At 40.8% G+C, this 21427-nt stretch overlaps 1 protein-coding gene across 3 annotated transcripts in view; it reads left to right on the forward strand.

Moving 5' to 3' along the window:
- The first annotated feature begins 5203 nt into the window (after positions 1-5203).
- Positions 5204-21427, forward strand: part of casz1 (castor zinc finger 1) — a 250642-nt gene continuing 234418 nt past the window's right edge. For 2 of the 3 annotated variants that reach the window (XM_064922912.1, XM_064922914.1), the window contains exons 1-2: positions 5204-5395; positions 7154-7210. The gene's annotated coding sequence lies outside the window, so the exon portion shown is untranslated. Of the gene's footprint in view, positions 5396-5597; positions 5655-7153; positions 7211-21427 lie in introns of all 3 variants that reach the window. The other variant, XM_064922913.1, reaches the window with a different exon arrangement.

Below are 21427 nucleotides of genomic sequence, written 5' to 3' on the forward strand. Positions count from 1 at the left end.
CAATGTTAAAATACAAGTTGATGTACTCTAATACAGCAGTCTTAACATAACATTTAAGGTTAACATTTGAAGTGACCCACTGGGCACACACTGGTTGAGTCAAAGTTGTTTCCACGTCATTTCAATGACATTACGTTGAACTGATGTTGAATTGATGTCTGTGCCCATTGGGGAGGAACTGTCTGGATGGCACCAGCAGTAATGCACTGTATGGCTACATTAAGCAGGTAGGGTATGTAACAATATCCAGCCAATGATAATAGGACGTGGACTTGAACTATGAACATGTCTTTAATATTTATAAAAGACTACAATTCAAAACTGCATTTATTTCACTTGAATCACTTAAATCCTAACCGCAAGTTGAATTTAGTGAAATCCCTAGTTTTCCTCTAGTTAAAGAGATAATGTTTTCAAGCCTAACTTGCCTGGAATCGCAGCTAGTAGAGCTAGGCCACAAAGTGTGAGTTTACAAATCCTTGCAGCCTAAACCCTACAATGAGCCTAGAGATCAAAACACTACCAACCTGTTAAGTTGACTGTGCTATCGATCCTCTAGATTCTTTATTATGTAGAACAGGGTGCATCACAAAACTGCTAATTGGCAATAATCTGTTTGTCAATAGTTCACAAGACTGCAGAATTTAGATAAGGAAAAGTTCAGGTTTAAAATACATTATCATAGCTCTTCTATTCCTATGGGCTTTGATCCTGGAATACCTTCAAGTTGTCTCATGCTCAGAATATTTTACAGAATAATGATACATGGATGGTAGAGAGAGAGGATGGAGAGGGGAGGTGAATGTTTTGCTTTTGAAAGTAATAGGTGATTGTGTGTTAAATAAAAAAAATCTGACATTTTTCCAATTATAATCATTTTCAACCAAATGAATGAAACATATTGATCAGAATGGATTAACCCTGATGCCAACCCCACCATTTTTTAAATTATAGTTTGCAAAAAGATAACCTTTCATGCCTAGATGCTTTATCATTACTTCCATGCCACTAATACTCTATCTACTATGTAGTAGACAAAGGCTATACCATGGCCCTATCCTAAGACACAAAGTAGGGTATATCATGTTGATCTGAACCTGACATTGAAATGGAAGCTTCTTTTTGCCCATGTGGTCAATATAGGCTTCTCTAATTATCCAAGTAACAAAGTGGTCACCACGCCTCTGTTTTGGTAAAAAGCTGAGGGATGTGCCTGGAGAGATGTAACCACTCTCAGATTAATAGACAGAGCTATGGGTGCAAGGAATGACCAGCCATGATATCAAAATTATAGTTTTTACCGTGTTTTGAGGCTGTAATGGGTGTTTACATTTACATATATTTGGGGTTCTGATGGGGTCCGACATTGAACTAAGCTCATGAGGCATTTACAGTGCATTCAGAAAGTATTCATATCCCTTGACTTATTCTACATTTCGTTGTGTTACAGCCTGAATTCAAAATGGATTAAATATTGTTTTCATCACCCATCTACACACAATACCCCATAATGAAGAGAAAACATGTTTTTAGACATTTTTGCACATTTATTGAAAATTAAATACAGAAATATCTCATTTATATAAGTATTCACACCCCCAATACTTTGTAGAAGCACATTTGGCAGCGATTACAGCTGTGAGTTTTTTGGGGTAAATCTAAGAGCTTTGCACACCTGGATTGTACAATATTTGCCCATAATTATTTTGAAAATTCTTCAAGCTCTGTCAAGTTGATTGTTGATAATTGCTAGACAACCATTTTCAAGTCATGCCATAGATTTTCAAGATGATATACAGTACCAGTCAAAGTTAGTTCAGTCTGCTTTCCAACAGACAGTGGGAGACAAAATCACCTTTGAGCATGAAAATAACCAAAACACAATAACAAATCTACACTCGAGTTTCTTACCAAGACAACATTGAACGTTCCGAGTGGTCTAGTTACAGCTTTGAATTACAGTACCAGTCAAAAGTTTGGACACACCTACCTATTATTTATTTTTTACTATTTTCTACATTGAATAATAGAATAACAGCGAAGACATCAAAACTATGAAATAACACATATTTTTTATATATTATTTTTTATTTATTTCACCTTTATTTAACCAGGTAGGCTAGTTGAGAATAAGTTCTCATTTGCAACTGCGACCTGGCCAAGATAAAGCATAGCAGTGTGAACAGACAACACAGAGTTACACATGGAGTAAACAACTAACAAGTCAATACCACAGTAGAAAAAAAGGGGAGTCTATATACATTGTGTGCAAAAGGCATGAGGAGGTAGGCGAATAATTACAATTTTGCAGATTAACACTGGGGTGATAAATGATCAGATGGTCATGTACAGGTAGAGATATTGGTGTGCAAAAGAGCAGAAAAGTAAATAAATAAAAACAGTATGGGGATGAGGTAGGTGAAATTGGGTGGGCTATTTACCAATAGACTATGTACAGCTGCAGCGATCGGTTAGCTGCTCAGATAGCAGATGTTTGAAGTTGGTGAGGGAGATAAAAGTCTCCAACTTCAGGGATTTTTGCAATTCGTTCCAGTCACAGGCAGCAGAGTATGGAATCACGTAGTAACCAAAAAAGTTACTCTCTTTTACTTGATGACAGATTTGCACACACTTGGCATTCTCTCAACCAGCTTCATCTGGAATGCTTTTCCAACAGTCTTGAAGGATTTCCCAAATATGCTGAGTACTTGTAGGATGTTTTTCCTTCACCAGCGGTACAACTCATTCCAAACCATCTCAACTGGATTGAGGTTGGGTGATTGTGGAGGCCAGGTCATCTGATGCAGCACTCCATCACTCTCCTTCTTGTTCAAATAGCCCTTACACAGCCTGAAGGTGTGTTGGGTCATTGTCCTGTTGAAAACAAATGATAGTCCCACTAAGCGCAAACCAGATGGGATGGCGTATCGCTGCAGAATGCTGTAGTAGCCATGCTGGATAAGTGTGCCTTAAATTCTAAATAAATCACACAGTGTCACCAGCAAAGCACCCCCACATCATCACACCTCCTCCTCCATGCTTCACGGTGGGAACCAGACATATGGAGATCATCCGTTCAACAACTCTGAGTCTCACAAAGACACGGCGGTTGGAACCAAAAATCTCAAATTTGGATGCAGACCAAAGGACAGATGTCCACCTGTCTAATGTATATTGCTCGTGTTTCTTGGCCCATGCAAGTCTCTTCTTCTTATTGGTGTCCTTTAATAGTGCTTTCTTTGCAGAAATTCGACCATGAAGGCCTGATTCACGCAGTCTCCAATGAACAGTTGATGTTGAGATGTGTCTGTTACTTGAACTCTGTGAAGCATTTATTTGGGATGCAATCTGAGGTGCAGTTAACTCTAATAAACGTATCCTCTGCAGGTAACTCTGGGTCTTCCTTTCCTGTGGCAGTCCTCATGAGAGTCAGTTTCATCATATCGCTTGATGGTTTTAACGACTGCATTTGAAGAAACTTTCAATGTTCTTAAAAAGTTCCCGGATTGACTGACCTTCTTGTCTTAAAGTAATGATGGACTGATGTTTCTCTTTGCTTATTCGAGCTGTTCTTGCCATAATATGGACTTGGTATTTTACCAAATAGGGCTATCTTCTGTATCCCCCCTCCCCCCTTGTCACAACACAGCTGATTGGCTCAAATGCATTAAGGAAAGAAATTCCACAAATTAACTTTTAACAATGCACACTTGTTAATTGAAATGCATTCCAGGTACTTCATGAAGCTGGTTGAGAGAATGCCAAGAGTGTGCAAAGCTGTCATGAAGGCAAAGGGTGGCTACTTTGAAAAATCTCAAGTATGATTGTATTTGTTTAACACTTTTTTGGTTACTTCATGATGTGTTATTTCATATTTTTAATGTCTTCACTATTATTCTACAATGTAGAAATTGTAAAAATAAAGAAAAACCCTTGAATGAGTAGGTGTGTCCAAACTTTTGACTGGTACTGTAAGTCAAAACTGTAACTAGACCACTCGGGAACATTCAAAGTTGTCTTGGTAGATTTGGGTTTCAGGTTATTTTCCTGCTGAAATGTGATTTTGTCTCCCACTGTCTGTTGGACAGCAGACTGAACCAGGTTTTTCTCTAGGATTTTGTCTGTGCTTATAGCTGTATTTTGTTTATTTTTATTAAAGAAAACCCTCCTTAGTCCTTGCATTCCCATAAAATTATGCAGCCACCACCATGCTTAAAAATATGAAGTGGTACTCAATGATGTGTTGTGTTGGTTGCAAACAGAATGCATGCTTTGGAATATTTTCACACTGTCATTTAGGTTCGTTTTGTGGAATAACTACAATGTCATTTTTATCATATCACAACCATTAAGCTCTGTAACTGTTTTAAAATTAACATTGGCCTCATGGTGAATTCCCTAAGCAGTTTCCTTCCTCTCCGCCAACTGAGTTAGGAAGGATGCCTCTATCTTTGTAGTGACTGGGTGTATTGATACACCATTCAAAGTGTAATTAATAACTTCACCATGCTTCTGCCTTTTTCCCCACACATTTACTAATCGGTGCCCTTCTTTGCGAGGCATTGAAAAACCTCCAAGGTCTTTGTGGTTGAATCTGTTCTTGAAATCCACTACTCGATTGAGGGACCTTACAGATAACTGTATGTGTGATGTACAGTGATGAGGTAGTCATTCAAAAATCATGTTAACCAATACATACAACTTATTATGTGATTTTTTAAAAGCACATTTTTACTCTTGAACTTATTTAGGCTTGCCATAACAAAGGGGCAGCTTCAATTGTTTTTATAATAAAAATAAATAATTCTACAAACTAAATTCCACTTTAACATTATGGAATATTGTGTGTAGATCAGTGACACAACATCTCACATTTTAAATTATGGCTGTAACACAACAAAATGTGGAAAAAGTAAAGTGGTGTGAATACTTTATTAAGGCACATTATAAGTTTGGCCAATATTCTTCAATAATTAATATATATTATAAATGTATAAAAAGTCCAGAAATGGATGTAGCAACTAAGCATTCAAGTTTTAATGTGGCCCTTTTCTTGAAGAACAGTTTACCAAACTAGAGCGACAACTATGATTTCTAAAGCCTGTCAGGCTGAAATAGAGAATGACATCAGGATTCCGTTCCAGCTTTTCCAACCGACAATTGCTACCGAGAAATTCAATTAAGGACTCCTCTTCCCACTTCGAGCCGGTCTCCAGGGCAGATCTTCCGGGCAACTCGCCCCATGTAAGAAATTGGAAAATGCAACAATAAAACAAGAAAAACTGAAAAAAGGTGCCAACTTTGATCAAGCATGCTCTCTCACAGTCCACCCTAAACACACATACCCCTTAGTTGGAATTGGAAAGTCACCGAAAGACAGCGAAGTAGCCTACAGGTAAGAGTTTTCATTTTCACCTCACTATTTTTGCATTTCCAAAGATATCACTTAAAACGCTGAGCAACATCAAAGTAGCCTACTCTTTTCGGCGTCGCTGTCTTTGACGCCGGTAGGCTACCTGCCATTCGGCATGAAAATACTCTCAAAAGGATACCTTTAGCAGACGAATGGTTTAACGGTGAACTGCTTGCTTCTACAGTGTAGCCCCTACCTCAGCGCGCGAGCTGGCGGACAGGAGCAGTCGAGCGACTCATAGGTAGGCTGCTGTGCTTTTGACAGTGTCGAGCTGGGCTTTCCAAAACTTTAAAACAGACCGCTGTCAAATTCCAAACTTTCGGAAAGACTAAAAGATAACAATGTAGCCCAGCATTCAATTGCCAAGTCAACTTTCTTGTGACTGTTTATTTACGCCATCTCTATCGCACTGCCAAAATATACAACAGAGATGGCTTCTCCATTCTTTTTCATTATAGGTCAACCAACAAGAAAATAACACAGCATCAGTGGCATAGCGCAGGTTCGAGGGGTCCTCGCACGGTCGAGCAACCCCCCCCCAAGAAAAAATATATTAATAGAACATTTTTTTCTGCCATGGGTCAGAGGGAAGAATGTGCCGTTTTATAGCTAATCTCATGCTATTTGAAACATTCTGCCATATCTTTGAGAGAAAATGTTACTGATTTAGAGCTAATTTCCTGCTATTTTTTTTCATGGCTTATGACGCGTTCATATGCTGTCTGGTGGGCGGACCTCCAGGGCTACTGTATTTATCAAACTAGTAGGCCTAGCAACAATGCATGGAAAAGCATTCCATATTCAATGGCAATGCAACAAAATGCCAAAGTTAAGCATGCATTTGATGAGGGTTGTCTTATCTTATCCACCCCATTGTATAATGATTAGCCTACAATGTTGCCATTATGTGTCTGCATTTTTTGTTTGACTTTGTAGGAAAAAACAACAACAAAGCCTCACATCGTATTGCCAACTCACAGGCACACATATCCCACCCTTTGCCTTATTAAGTTGTTGAAGCGGCACATGACACACACACACACAATCTACACTCTTCATAGCACATAAAATAAGACATCAGCCACATAGTGGTATTCAGTCCTGAAAGAGGAGATTCATTATACTTGTATGGCCTGAATAAACACGACATCTCATCTTATAGTTAGTAGGTTTCTTTTACATTCAAAATATTTGCCATTTAGCAGACAATTCTTCCAAAGTGACTTAATCATACATGCATACATTTTATGTGTGGGTGGTCCTGGGAATTGAACCCACAATCTTGGCTTTGCAAGCACCATGCTCTACCTACTCAGCCATACAGAATCACTTTTAATACTTCATTTGGAATATACTTCTTGTTCATATTTTTTGCTCAAATATCAATGAACTGATCAGTACAATAAGCCAAGGAATATGGTGGATAATACTGTATTTAGCTTAAGTCTTTACCTCATTTTCAAAGAATTGTTTCAATGATATCTTTGCATATGCCAGTGTGTATGTTACGTGTAAATTATCCCCATACAGAGAGACTAGAGAAAAGATCACTGGTACTTTAAACCCAGGAGTTCTCATATTCTCGCCGGATCTTTCTCCTTTGCTAATTATTGTGTTGTTTTCAGGGCAAATATGTCATATCCATGGCGACCAGGCAGGTTAATTGTCTTTCGCGTGCAAGGCTCCCATAAGTAATTAATTACCCTTTTTTTTTCTTCTCCCCTGTCTTTGGTTAAACAGATCATTCAAGGGAAGCCATCTCCCATATTAAAAATGCCAGTGGTATTAGCGCACAAGGTAAACATGAAACTTTTTTTCCTTCTCGTCAAGCATTGGGGATGTTCGTTTTATATTTTATTCTGTATGTTTTGTACACATGCCATATGTGTATGTGTATAGGTATGGTTTCATTGTGCGTATCACGCTTCACTATGGACCAGTACTGTAAATGCAATAGGTTTATTCTTTATTTATCTCCCATACTAACAGATGCTATTATGATGTAGGCCAATTTGTTATGAAGCTAGGGAAAACACTTCACTATCCTTGTTACCAACATATTTCAGTGAAGCAGTTTATTAAGCACATGTTGAGGAACATTATATAGGAAGTTTTGTCTTAAATGATTACAATAGTAAGCTCTCGCCAGATGAAAAGGTAAGGTACATCAGCTTCTTACAATGGCATAGTTTGAAACTCCCAAAGGAAAGTTTATGCTGTTTAGTGGTTCGATGGTGCACCTGTAATTGTTGACAAAACTCTGTGATGTGGAGTTAGTACGGGCTTAGTGTGCTTCACATGATCAACAGAAGTTGCAGTGCAGTAAAGTGTTGTTCAAGAGTTAGAGAGAAGAGTGGGTTGAAATTAGGCTAGATGCTGACCTAGGGTCAGTTTAGCATTTTCCTCACTAATGGGGAGAGGAAGCTGATCCTAGATCTTTACCGAGGAGAAACTTACCCCCGGAGCATCAGAGAGACCCCACAGAGACCCCACAGAGAGACAGAGAGACAGAGAGACAGACAGAGAGAGAGAGAGAGAGAGAGAGAGAGAGAGAGAGAGAGAGAGACTTTCTTCTTCCTCTACTTTCTCCAAATTTACCCCCTTTTTTCGTTGATTGTGTGAAAAAGTGAACGGAAAGACAGGTGAACAGAAGGAAGGACCAAAACAGTACAGTAACATACATACCGTTTTAAGTAATGTAACTTCAATTGTTGGTGTATGGGTGTAATACATCAGGCCTCTTGATTGGATCGCACCATGCCGACACAGGAAGTATTGACTTGTATGCAGTGGCCCTTGGTCGACAGGGTGGTTGAGTCTTCTTGCGTAGTCGGCTGTCTATTGTCATACCTCCAACCTATACATATTCTGTAGACCTATCAGTCAGAGAAACATTCAGGTGTCTAATTCAATCAATCAATCAAATGTATTTATAAAGGCCTTTTTTAACTCAGCAGATGTCACAAAGTGCTTATACAGAATCCAGCGTAAAACCGCAAAGAGCAAGCAATGCAGATGTAGAAGCTCGGTGGCTAGGAAAAACCTAGGAAGAAACCAAGAGAGGAACGAGCCTCTGAGGGGTGGCCAGTCCTCTTCTGGCTATGCCCGATGGATATTATAAGAGTACATGGCCATTATCGTTCTTCAAGATGTTCAAAAGTTTCTAGATGACCGGCAGGGTCAAATAATAATCACAGTGGTTATAGATGGTGCAACAGGTCAGCATCTCAGGAGTGAATGTCAGTTGGCTTTTCATAGCCTAGCATTCAGTGGTCGTGACAGCAGGTGCGGTAGAAGGAGAGAGAGGGTCAAAACATCAGGTCTGGGACAAGGTAGCACATCCGGTGATCAGGTCAGGGTTCCATAGCTGCAGGAAGAACAGCAGAAACTGGATCAGCAGCATGATCAGGTGGACTGGGGATGGGTACAGCCAGAAGTTGTCCGGCCAGGTAGTCCTGAGGCATTAACCTAAGGCTCAGGACCTCCAGGAAGGGAGAGAGGGAGAGGGCAGGAGAGAGATTGGAGAAATAGAGGGAGTAAACTTAAGTTCACACAGGAATTACACCAGATAAAACAAACTGACCCTAGCCCCCCCGGCACATAGACTATTGCAGCATAGATACTGGAAACTGAGACATGGGGGGTTGGGGGACACTGTTGCCCCGTCCGACAATACCCCCGGACAGGGCCAACCAGGCAGGATATAAACCCACCCACTTTGCCAAAGCATAGCCCCCACACCACCAAATGGATATAAACACACCACCAACTTGCTACCCTGAGACAAGGCGGAGTATAGGCATCAAAAATCTCCCCTACCACACAAGCCCGAGCAGGTGCAAAACCAGACAACAAAATCACGTCAGTGACTCAACACACTCAAGTCGAGTATAGTGAAAAAGCCTGGCACGAAGTGATATACCCGTCCTAGGGACGGCATGGGAGAGCACTAGCAAGCCAGTGACTCAGCCTCCGTAATAGGGTCAGAGGCAGAGATCCCAGTGGAGAGAGGGGAGCCGGCCAGACAGAGAATGCAAGGGTGATCCGTCACTCCAGTGCCTTGCAGTTCACCTTCACACCCCTGAGCCAGACTATACTCAGTCAAAGGACCTACTGAAGAGATGAGTCTTCAGTGAAGACTTAAAGGTAGAGACTGAGTCTGCGTCTCTCACATGGATTGGCAGACCATTCCAGACCATTTCACGAAAATGGATTGGAGAAAGCCCTGCCTCCAGCTGTTTGCTTAGAAATTCTAGGAACAATAAGGAGGCCTGCATCTTGTAAACGTAGCGTACGTGTTGGTATGTAAGGCAGGACCAAATCGGAGAGATGGGTAGGAGCAAGTCCAAGTAATGCTTTGTAGGTTAGCAGTAAAACCTTGAAATCAGCTATAGCCTTAACAGGAAGCCTGTGTAGCAATGGAGTAAGAGGCTAGCACTGGAGTAATATGATCGGATTTTGAGGTTCTAGTCAAGATTCTAGCAGCCATGTTTAGCACTAGCTGAAGTTTATTTACTGCTTTATCCGGGTAGCCAGAGAGTAGAGCATTGCAGTAGACTAATCTTGTTTTTGTCTTTTGCAGAAAAACATTTCAGATTTTTGCAATGTTACAAATATGGAGACAAGCTGCTCTTCGTATACTTTTGATATGTTTGTCAAAAGAGAGATCAGGGTCCAGAGTAACGCTGAGGTTCTTCACAGTTTTATTTGAGACATCACATCAAACAGCAGATCTTTTTGTTTCTTCGGACCTAGAACTAGCACCTCTGTTTTGTTCGAGTTTTAAATGTAATCTTTAAAATTTTCAAGTAAGTATCTGTCAAGGTTTTGCAGAATGAACCCTGTGTGTGTCAGACCTGTGGTTCAAATGCTATTTTAAATCAATGTTAGCTTTAGCATTCCTGCAGTGCCAGATGGGCATGGTTTGCACTTTTGCAACTACTCTATTGGTTCCATTGTGCCAGACAAGCTCAGTCTATCTCAGCTCAAGTATTTAAGATGATTTCAAATAGTATTTGAATCCAGGTCTGGTGTGTGTTCCTTTCCAGTTTGACCTTGGCTCTGGACCTGCAGGTCTTTGATGTCAAAACAAATGTTAATAATCTCAGGCTGCAATTTGACAGGCCTCAAGAGCTAATACTATTGTTTTCTCACACTTGAACTCCCTCAATTGCCCCATGTAATGATTTTGTATCCAAATTCACACCACACAACAACGTCCATTCGGTCTCGACTTGTAAAATCTACTGCCCTCGACACATACAGTAGTACAAGTGCAAATAGTGCTTGTGTTTTTAATCATCATTATTGTTTTTATTTTAGTGCTGGGGAAATGTCCTTTTTGCATGCTTGATCAACCAGTAGAGAAATCCATTATAATAGAGGCTCAAGGTGAATTGCATCCCGAGCAATCTTTCCCTCTTCGAGTGAAGGAATTTTCCCAGGCAAAATAAACAAATCACACAGACAACAGTAATATAGGGTTGATTTTGAAGGCATGAAATAACTATCGATTAAATCCTTCAGTTCATAGATGGTAATGGCCTTTTTGGTAATTTGTTCTAGGCCCTTTCAATACAGAGGAGAGAGGGAGAGAGAAGTAGAGAGAGAGAGAGAAAGATGATGCAGGGGTGTGAGAGAGAGAGAGAGAGAGAGAGAGGGGTAGAAGGATGCAGGTTAGAAAAAAAGAGAGCGACGAGGAAGAGAGCTCACAAGACCGAGAAAGGGACATGCTGCCCCTTTCCGAGCTCATTATCATTCTTAATAAGTCTTAAGGAAAGAAGGAGCATTGAGTGTAAATGCACGGTAATCCTAACACTGGCCAAGGTTAGTGGGGACGTCAGCACATGCACACTGTTCCCAGCTGGCTGCTTTGGGACAGGGGAGGGGAAAAGGAGGAAGAGAGTTAAGCATAGACGCTCAAGGAGAAAGGTGTCATTAAGGTCCTTCTTTCGAGCCTGTGCCTTTGAGTAATACTTATCATAAGACCTGCCGGTATAATGCGTTATGATGCAGTTATAATGCATTGCATCATTTATAATTTATGCCCTTATGTCTTATAATCATCTCCTAATGACACATAGACATAACATATGATAAACTTTTTATAAGACGTGAGGTTCAAACAAGTTATAAAGCATTCGTAAAATGTCACCTGCCCTTCCGACTGATGTATGACCTGGAGCTGATTAACGCGGTGGCAGTCGATGATCTTACCTAGCAACCATGTAGTAAACAGTCCCGTATCAGATTTAAATCAATTGGTTTAGAAGATTTGTCTTGGCTGTTTTCCCTACCAATCAATTGCATTACTCGTTAATCATATAGATATTGAGGTCACTTCTGTTGGATATGTGTATGTACTTTGAATGTAACTTTATTCTGTAATAGGTGAATATCTATATTCTTATTCCTATACCAGATGTTACGTATGATGTGGCATTTGAGATATGTTAAAGGTGAAATCTGGGATTCTAACAACAACAACAAAGCGGCCCCCCGGGGTAAGCAGCAATGTAACCAATTTCAAATTCATAGTCAGAGCTATGGATGCAAGGACCATCCATGTGATCAAAATGATCGTTTTAACAATAAAATTAAAAAACAATAGAACTATATAACGTTCACAATAACGTTGATTACAAGCAATGGATTAAAACAAGCTTAGCCTATATTTTGGGTTCTGATGGGGTAAGACAGTTGAACAAAACCCATGAAGCATTTATACGTTCTATTCTTCAAGAGTCAATGTCTATAGTCATTAATTTAAAAGTTTAAATGGATGTACCAATCCCAGATTGCCTCGTTAAAGAAAAAAAAGCAAATCATGTGACTTCTTATAGGGCTTTAAAGAAGTGGCAGCAACTACATGCTTATGTCAAGCTGTTGGGTGTGGTCCAAAAGGTGAGTGGTAAAATGTGTTGGCTAAATCGGTGCCAAATTAACTCATTAGACGGATTGCCAACCACTTGGAGTGTCCAATTGCTGCATTTGTTTAGTGTATAGACACAAGGTCAGCTTTGAATTCCGGATATTGTTTTATACACCCCTCCCTCCGCCCAAATTCAAGGCAGTGCATGTGCACAACATACTGTGTAATCTGTGTTTCGTCATTCATCAGTTAAATGAATCAGACATCTGATGACATAACATGACAGGCTTATGTTAAACCATGTTATAACCATCCCAGTTCACGTAATTCTCTTTTAGCACCAACTTATAGCAACTACTTGAGTCGACTGAAGCTTTGGAAGTGCTGAGCTTAATAAATCTCCTTATTGTATGCAGTCACTGGACGAAAGCACCAGGTATATGAGCAAAACTGTCAATATCAAACTAGCTAAACTTTTGAATTATCATATTACATGAACTGTTTATTCTAGACCTTGAATTAGTTTAGAGCTAAATTGTAATGTAATGTTAGTGTTCATGTTTGGTTGAAGTGCTTTGTCTTTCTGTCACATATCTGTGAGGCAGTAGTGTTGAGAGTTTAGTTGGTCTGTTTGAAAATGAACAGGCAGGGAGGGTAACAATCAAACAAGCGAATGAAAAATGATCCGATGGGCTAAGAATGAGAGGTGCCCTTTTGTCTTGTTCCAGAGTAATGACATCTCTGCGTCTCTCTGTCACGTAAAGATGATTTACCCACACACAGATGTTCTCAGCCTAGTTGCTCGTGAACCTGCACCATTTTGTTCTATTTTTTGACCTTTTAAAGGTTAGGAGTGAAATTCAAAGACTTCCACCTACTGTAAGTTTAACTCCCTTCAATCAACATTGTGCCGTTGACGTGCTGTTATTGTCTTGACTGGGAATGTGGAGAGAGCACGGAGCATGTAGCAGGACTGGGATTGGGCAGGTATGGCTGCTGTGTGTGCACACGTGTTGAGGTAGTTACATCAGTACTGAGATACCTGTAGGAGTATCTCTCTGGCAATAGCTACCCACCCCCACCTCCACCCCTCCTCAGTTTTGGTTGTTGGTTGGGGCTCGGTTGACAACCGGCTCCCTTGCCCCGCCCACCCCCCAACCCCAAGGGAGCCTGGGAAGCAAAGAGACATCACCATGGTGATTAGAAACACAGCACCCCCACACAGTGGCAGTGGTCCATTGTGACTGGCGTGCGTTGAGGTGAGAGGGAACAAAATGTCACATCAACAGGTTTTTTCATGTGTTTTTGTTTTTGCCATAATACTCAGTGGGATTGTTCGGGCTCGGATTCATCTGCTCAACGACACACCGTAGAGACTGCCGGAGCGAGGGGAACTAGTGTAAAAAAAAAAATGAAATAAAGAGAGGGAAATGGAATATCATCGAAATCAGCATTACAACCACTGGACAAACATGCATGTTTGTCGATTGAACAAAGTATCATTTTAAGCCAAGGTAAAATAATGAAACCAGATTGATGCGATAATGGTTCAATTAATGTATCGTAGTGTAGAATCGAACCCATGTGCGTAACATTGACAACTCTACAAGGTGTCAAAAGCATTCCACAGGGATGCTGGCCCATGTTGACTCCAATGCTTCCCAAAGTTGTGTCAAGTTGGCTGTATGTCCTTTGGGTGGTGGACTATCACTGATACACACGGGAAATGGTTGAGAGTGAAAAACCCAGCAGTGTTGCAGTTCTTGACACACTCAAACCGGTGCACTTGTCACCTACTAGCAGGGCTCCCAAGTGGCGCAGCGGTCAAGGCACTGCATCACAGTGCAAGAGGCGTAAGTACCGTCCCTGGTTTGAATCCAGGCGGTGTCACATCCGGCGGTGATCAGGAGTCCCATAGGGTGGCGCACAATTGACCCAGCATAGTCACTTGAAATCTGTTAAACTCTGCATCCATCAAATGAGTAGATAAAGCATGTGTGTTTGGAGGGGTGTATGCTGGGTGAAGAACATTCAGAAATCTCTTCCGTTGCCTGTGAGCATCAGTGGTGAACCAGTTGTATACACAGCTCGAGCAAGACATTCATCAGCATTCCTCTGACTACGTTCCTCCATTGAGTCAAAAAAACTTCTTATTCCAGGAGGATCATGAGCTGTTGCTATCGATAAGCTGTCGATAGCACCTCAAATGGAAGTAGATGGGCTTTTGTCAGAGGTTGCTTGTTGTGAGCGCCGAGGGAACTTTATGCACTTGGCCAGATGATTCTGCATCTTTCTTGCATTCTTCACATATGATTCAGATAGTGCCCGTGGCATTTTCCTGTGAAGATTAAAAAACAATTAGTTAAAAAATACAATTCCATGTACAGATAAATAGTTAAGCAGTTAGATTAAACATCTCCTTTGTAAGATACATGTTTTAAAATGAAACATGTATGGAAACAGGTGAAATAACACTCCTCAGTTAGCAGGCTCAAACAAGCTAAAACCCACATGGAGGCAAAAACTTACTAGCAGAAATTGTAACTAGTTAGAATTGATTTTAACACACTTTAATGTAGGGTACTATTTACTAGTTAACAAAAAAATAATGTATGTCATGTAAAATATATTCACCCCACCCAGTATTGTAATCAAAACTTACCAGAAAGCATGTAGTCCTTGGCTCAGACAGTGTAGTAGTGTGGGCTCAAGAGCATATCATTAGTGTGTAAGATATTGAGAATCAGCTGTACATGTGATGAGAGAGTGCACTGAACATGTGATGAAAGAATCCACTGTTCATGCAGAGGGTTGCAATTCCATTGAATTGGGGAAAGTTTAACCAAAATATGCCACAAGAACTAGAATTGCCTTATGTGTATCCCACAAAAAAGGCACTGTTATAAGCTAACTTTTTTTGATGAATTTAAGCAAAATTACCAAAATTCCAGGACTTACACATGGATTTTTTTGCATTAGATTTGTCTCTGTCCACTGCATCTGGCAAACTTCTGGATCTGCGGTGAAAGGTGGCAGAGCTGGTGTTTGTCGCACCATGAGACATCCCTAAAATCTGTCTTCTCACGAAAACGTCTGTTGCGTCCGAACGGTTTGACCTCTAAAATGACCACTCTATGACCACCTCACGACACCCAAGTGTCAGGAGACTCATCTGAAGTTGGTGTCGAAGGAAAGATATTCCACAAATGAACTTTTAACAAGGCACACCTGTTAATTGAAACGCATTCCAGGTGACTACCTCATAAAGGTGGTTGAGAGAATGCCAAGAGTGTGCAAAGGTGTCATCAAGGCAAAGGATGGCTACTTTGAAGAATCTCAAATATAAAATATATTTTGATTTGTTTATACTTTTTTGGTTACTAAAGATGTAAGTCGCTCTGGATAAGAGCGTCTGCTAAATGACTTAAATGTAAATGTAATGTAAATGTTACTATATTATTCCATATGTGCTATTTCAAAGTGTTGATGTCTTCCCTATATTGTATGTATGTATGTATAAAATAGTAAATAGAGTTGGTGTGTCCACATTTTTGACTGGTACTGTATATACCTGTATACCCAAAGGGGTCCTAACATTACAAATCAAATAGCTTAATGATCCAGAGTATGGCCATCTTAAAACAATAACATTTGTCAGTTTTGAACCACCCCCACCCCACACTTAGATTTACAGGGGTTAATCTTTTGTCTTGCCCATTCACCATCTCAATGGCGCTCATACACAATCCATGTCTCAATTGTTTCAAGGCTTAAAATCCTTCTTTAACCTGTCTCTTCTCCTTCATCTACACTGATTGAAGTGAATTTAACAAGTGTAAACATCAATAAGGGATCATAGCTTTCACCTGGATTCACCTGGTCAGTCTATGTCATGGAAAGAACAGGTGCTCCTAATGTTTTGTACATTCTGTGTATATAGACAGGGTGACCTAATTCTAGTTCATGGCCCCTGTTCACAAAGAGTCTGAGTAGGAGTGCTGATTTAGGATCAGTTTATCCTTTAAATTACAATAAATAAGTCAAGAAGGACTTTATCTTAGATCAGCACTCCTACTCTGAGACGCTTCATAAATGTGTGCTTTGCACTCCTACTCTCAGACACTATGAATACAGGCCCAGATTATAGTTCCTCCACTAGGGGCAGCAGGCCCAAATACAAGCACCCCGAGCACATCTAATAGATACAGAGACCCCCAATCTTGCTGGAGCTCACTTGTCAATGTCCTGGTGAGGAGACATTAGTCTCCTCAATAAGACATTGAATATGAAACAAAATTAAAAATGTGTCTGAACTAAAATTGGTATGCAATGAAAAAAGGGGGTATGACACATTCAAATTCACTAGTTTACACAGGTACAGGGCAAACAAAGTATCGCCCCAGTCATTACCACTGAGACTTTTCAATATTGATTTAGATGTTAATATTGATAATCGTTGGTAATATTTAATAACTCTATACTGCTACATTTCAAATAGTTTTTGCCTGACTACTCACAGCAGCATGCCCTGCTATGTACTACTACTTTGGCAATTCATTAGTGTATGTTAATATCCTTCAAACTCTCACTTGATGCTGACCTTTGGCCTTTGGGAAGGTAGTAGGGCAGTAGGTCTGTGGCCATAGAGCCACGGTGGTGAGGGAGACTACTTGAAGAAAGGCAGCAGGTTTTGCCGTAACCCCAGTGAAGATGGGGGCCGTTTCCTGTGACAGGCGCATTGATGCCCTTGGCCCCTAGGGTTGGAAGGCGAGGTCACCTCTCTGCCAGAGGGCACTAGGGGGTGGCATCAGACACACAGCTCCACGTCTGGCACGCTGGCACCATGTGGCATTGCGTGGCACCGCTCCTGGCCTCTGGACCTATAGTTGGAAGCAGACCTGTTGTTCCTATATGAATAACCTAGTGTCATCTATGTTTTCTCTCGGGGTCTACACAAGTGTTACTTTGTGTTTTCCAGTCATAATGTTATTACCATTATTTGAGGAAATAAATGTTTCTATCTGAAAATAGTTACATTTGAATCTTTCAGTTAGTCTTTACCATGTTTGTTAGTGATTAACGTGTACAGTAAATTGCAAGAGTTGATTTAACTTCCATGGAGTCAAATTCAACTCTATTTTGTGGTTTGTATTGTCCCACCCCCATTTTGAAGAAAAATGACTCTGGTCAAAGTGTATATTTTCTTTGTTGAGTTAAAAACTAAATAGAGTAAATATCCAACTCTCAGGGAGTTCATTAATTTGAACTCCAATTGCCATTTCATTAACTCCCATGCCATTTTACACTTCTCTGTGTTGTTTTGAATTAAGAATCAACTCCATCAGAGTACACTCTAGTTTAGTAGTTTACTACCTTTTAACACTAGTGAGTTAGGCCCTGAGCCAATTGAATGTTAGGGTTAACACCAGTAATCATGATGTCTAATACCTTATGATATCCAGCCTGATGGACATCTAACAATCGTAACTTTACATCTGCCAGAATATGCTGTCAAAGTGATTGCTAAACTGGACGGTACAGCATACTCGAGACGGACGACCTAGCCCCATCACTCAGCTATTTTGAGAAACAGGAGCGGGGAGGCGGTTTGTAATTGTTTTAACCACTAATTGCCCTTTTAAGAATGGGAAGTATGCAAATATCACACAGAACGGATCTACCACTTCTCTGGCTTGCTTTCAATGAGAATGACAGATATATACTCTAACTTACATATCAACATACTGCGATCACACTACATATTGCGGAAATGAACAATGTCGAATCAACTCTGATTTTCTTTTTAAATGAGTTAATAAAAACATTTACACAGTGAATTGAACACATGTATGGGGATACTGACTCTGGTTACTCTTAATGGAGTTAAAAGTAACCCGTCCCAATGACCTCCAATTATCAACACGAGCTCCAGGGAATATTCACTCTGTTGAGGGGCTAAGACAACTCCTGTAGAGTCAATTTAACAAAGAAATATTAAAACTATGATTCCAACTTGCCTTGATTTACTGTGTGTGACTCCTGTACTTAAACCGCTTCTTCATGTATAAAAATACACAATTCTGTCTAGGGAGAGCCTGTTTTGAACCTCTCCAAACCCCCACCCTTACCAAATAGATGCAGAGATGCAGGTCCTGGGAGAGTGTTCTATTTGGAGGCCTGATCCTCTCTGTTTTGACTTGGACCTCAACCACAACTGAGCCTGTCTCAATCAGCCCCGTGTTGTAATCCCACTTCCTCTCGGTTCAGCAAGTAAATAAAAAATGTTGCGTTTATTAGAATACAGCTTGCCAGAAGGGACTCTTCTCTCTCCCTCCTTTCCTATAGCTGCTCCAGTAATTAGCAAATTGATTAGGAGAACTTCAACACACCTCCTTGGCTTCTTATCTTGCCGTTCTAGGACAATATTGTTGTGCCGTGGGACGGCGTAAATATTTTAAGGGAAACCCTCGGCGAATCTCATTAAATGGCTATGGGGCAGAGCAGCTGTCTCCTGCTGAAGGTCCCAGCCAATTTTCTAAACTGTGATTAAAGAAAAGTTTTGGATTATTCAAACATGCCATGTCCTGTGGGTTTTGCTCGGTGCCACTGAAGTCCTTACTGACTTTTCAGGGACTTTTCTCTCCCCCTCCTCGGTAGTCTGTATCTCTCCTCCTCTCACCTTGGATACATTAGTCTGAAGTCACCAGGGTGATGAAGCTTTGAAAGCGGTGGTCATTCTGTAATGGCGTGTACGAAATGTGACAAAGACCTCTTTTTTTATGTACAAATGCTAATTCTTTTTTTTACCCCCATCCCAAAGCTGCAGAGGGAAAGACTTGGTAGCAATTTGGCAGATAATCAAATTGCATTTTAAATGGAGCCGTTTAAAGATGACTGGAGTCTGCTCTCAGGAAGACACAGTGGCACAAATTAAGATGGAATAAGCTGCTGTGTGCTGAAAGGAACAATACAACAAAATCCTCATCACAATAGTTGGATGCATTTATGTAAATGGACAACTTACAATATTGGATTTGTGTTTTTTAATTAGTTAAAAGGAACCCAGGTATACAATCAAGCTTGTTTTTGTAAATGCAGACAAGAATACTGTTTTTCTTTTAATTATGATTTTGCCCTGGTGAAGTGTCACTTTTTCCTCCGTGTCCTCACAATTTAACTAATTGAAGGAAAATGCTAACAAACAAGACATGATTGGTTAACGGATGTGGCACCTTCGAAACATTCTGCTCTTAATTTCAGATTTCGGCCTGGCAGAAACGGCAAACTGCGCTCGAGTATGTTTGTCTACTACAAAACTGTGCTTAGGAGCTGTCCCCCCACATTTGGTATACATCATTAAGTTCTTCATAGCCAATCAAATTGTCCATTCACACGGCATTCCAGAACATATTAGTGACATCTCGTTAGCAGAAAACAGATAACTGACACACAAAAATTGGGAAACAGGCCTGAATTGTTTATCCCTCAGAATAACTAGAAAGGGTGATTCTCACGAATTGATGAAATGGGGTTTAAGTTCCCTCAAAGCCCGTCTTCCTCTGTTGCCCTCTTTGTCCCTCTATGTCCCTCTGAAAAGAAAACACTCACCAAATGAGCTGTTTACTGTTCAACACCCCTCTTGCTCTGGCTATATTTCCTGTTCACTTTAGCATTTATTCTGGGAACCAATACAGCCATCAAAACGGTTTAATATCTATAAAAAAGCCATAACGGGCATCACAACAAGTGGTGCTTGACTTGTAAGTTTAAAGGCTTCTTAATTGGCTGTCATTTTCCGACTCTTCAGCAGCCGCTGCTGTAGAACTGTCTGTTTTAAGGCCTGTAAAATGCATAGGATAACAATGTGCGACAGAAACTCGGTACAGTACATAGCGAATGATGTGCTGTATTTCCTCGGGTGTGTTTCAATCTTAGCCCTGTTTCCATTTGAATTTCCTAATTGACTGGTAGCTATAGTGATAAGTTTGACCTGAACTCAGTGATGCACATGAGAGGAGACCATGTCAACCCCGTGACCTCATACATTGATACCCAGATCCAGGAGAATTCCCCTGAGATCCTTTACTATGATACAACTAGACAGTGTCTATGTTTTTACTTTGAATTTGTGGTCAGAATTACCTAAATAGGCTCCAAAGTGCATAATGAGACATTGGTTCCCCAGAGAGAAGAGTAAACTTTCGGAAAACTAGCTGTCAGTACTAAGTAACAGTGTGCAATCAGCATTAGGGCTCTAACCACCCAGTTTTTAAAACAGTATATACATATGAGGTGAGTAATACAAGATATGTAAACATTATTAAAGTGACATTAAAGTAACTAGTGTTCCATTTAGTAAAGTGGCCAATGATTTCAAGTCTTTGCAGCAGCCTCTCTGTGGTGTTAGTGATGGCTGTTTAACAGTCTGATGGCTTGAGATAGAAGCTGTTTTTCAGTCTCTCGGTCCTAGCTGTGATTCACCTGTACTGACCTCGCCTTCTGGATGATAGCAGGGTGAGCAGGCAATGGCTCGGGAGGTTGTTGTCCTTGATCTTTTTGACCTTCCTGTGACATCTGGTGCTGTAGGTGTCCTGGAGGGCAGGTAGTTTGCCCCCGGTGATGCGTTGTGCTGACCGCGCCACCCTCTGGAGAACCCAGCGATTGTGGGCAGTGCAGTTGCCGTACCAGGCGGAGATACAGCCCGACAGGATGCTCTCAATTGTGCATCTGTAGAAGTTTGTGAGGGTTTTAGGTGACAAGCCTTCTTCACCACACTGTCTGTCTGGTTTGACCATTTCAGTTTGTCAGTGATGTGAACGCCGAGGAACTTCAACCTTTACACCTTCTCCGCTGTGGATAGGGGGGTGCTCTCTGCTGTTTCCTGAAGTCCACGATCATCTCCTTTGTTTTTTTGACATTGAGTGAGAGGCTATTTTCCTGGCACCACACTCCCAGAGCCCTCATATACTCCTCGTCGTTATTGGTAATCAAGCCTACTACTGTTGTGCCATCTGCAAACTTGATGGTTGAGTTGGAGGCGTGTTTTGCCATGCATTCATGGTTGAACAGGGAGTACAGAAGGGGGCTGAGCACGTACCCTTGTGGGGCCCCAGTGTTGAGAATCAGCCAAATGGATATGTTGT

This window comes from Oncorhynchus masou, chromosome 18 (assembly GCF_036934945.1).
Source record: "Oncorhynchus masou masou isolate Uvic2021 chromosome 18, UVic_Omas_1.1, whole genome shotgun sequence".
Lineage (NCBI taxonomy): Eukaryota > Metazoa > Chordata > Actinopteri > Salmoniformes > Salmonidae > Oncorhynchus > Oncorhynchus masou.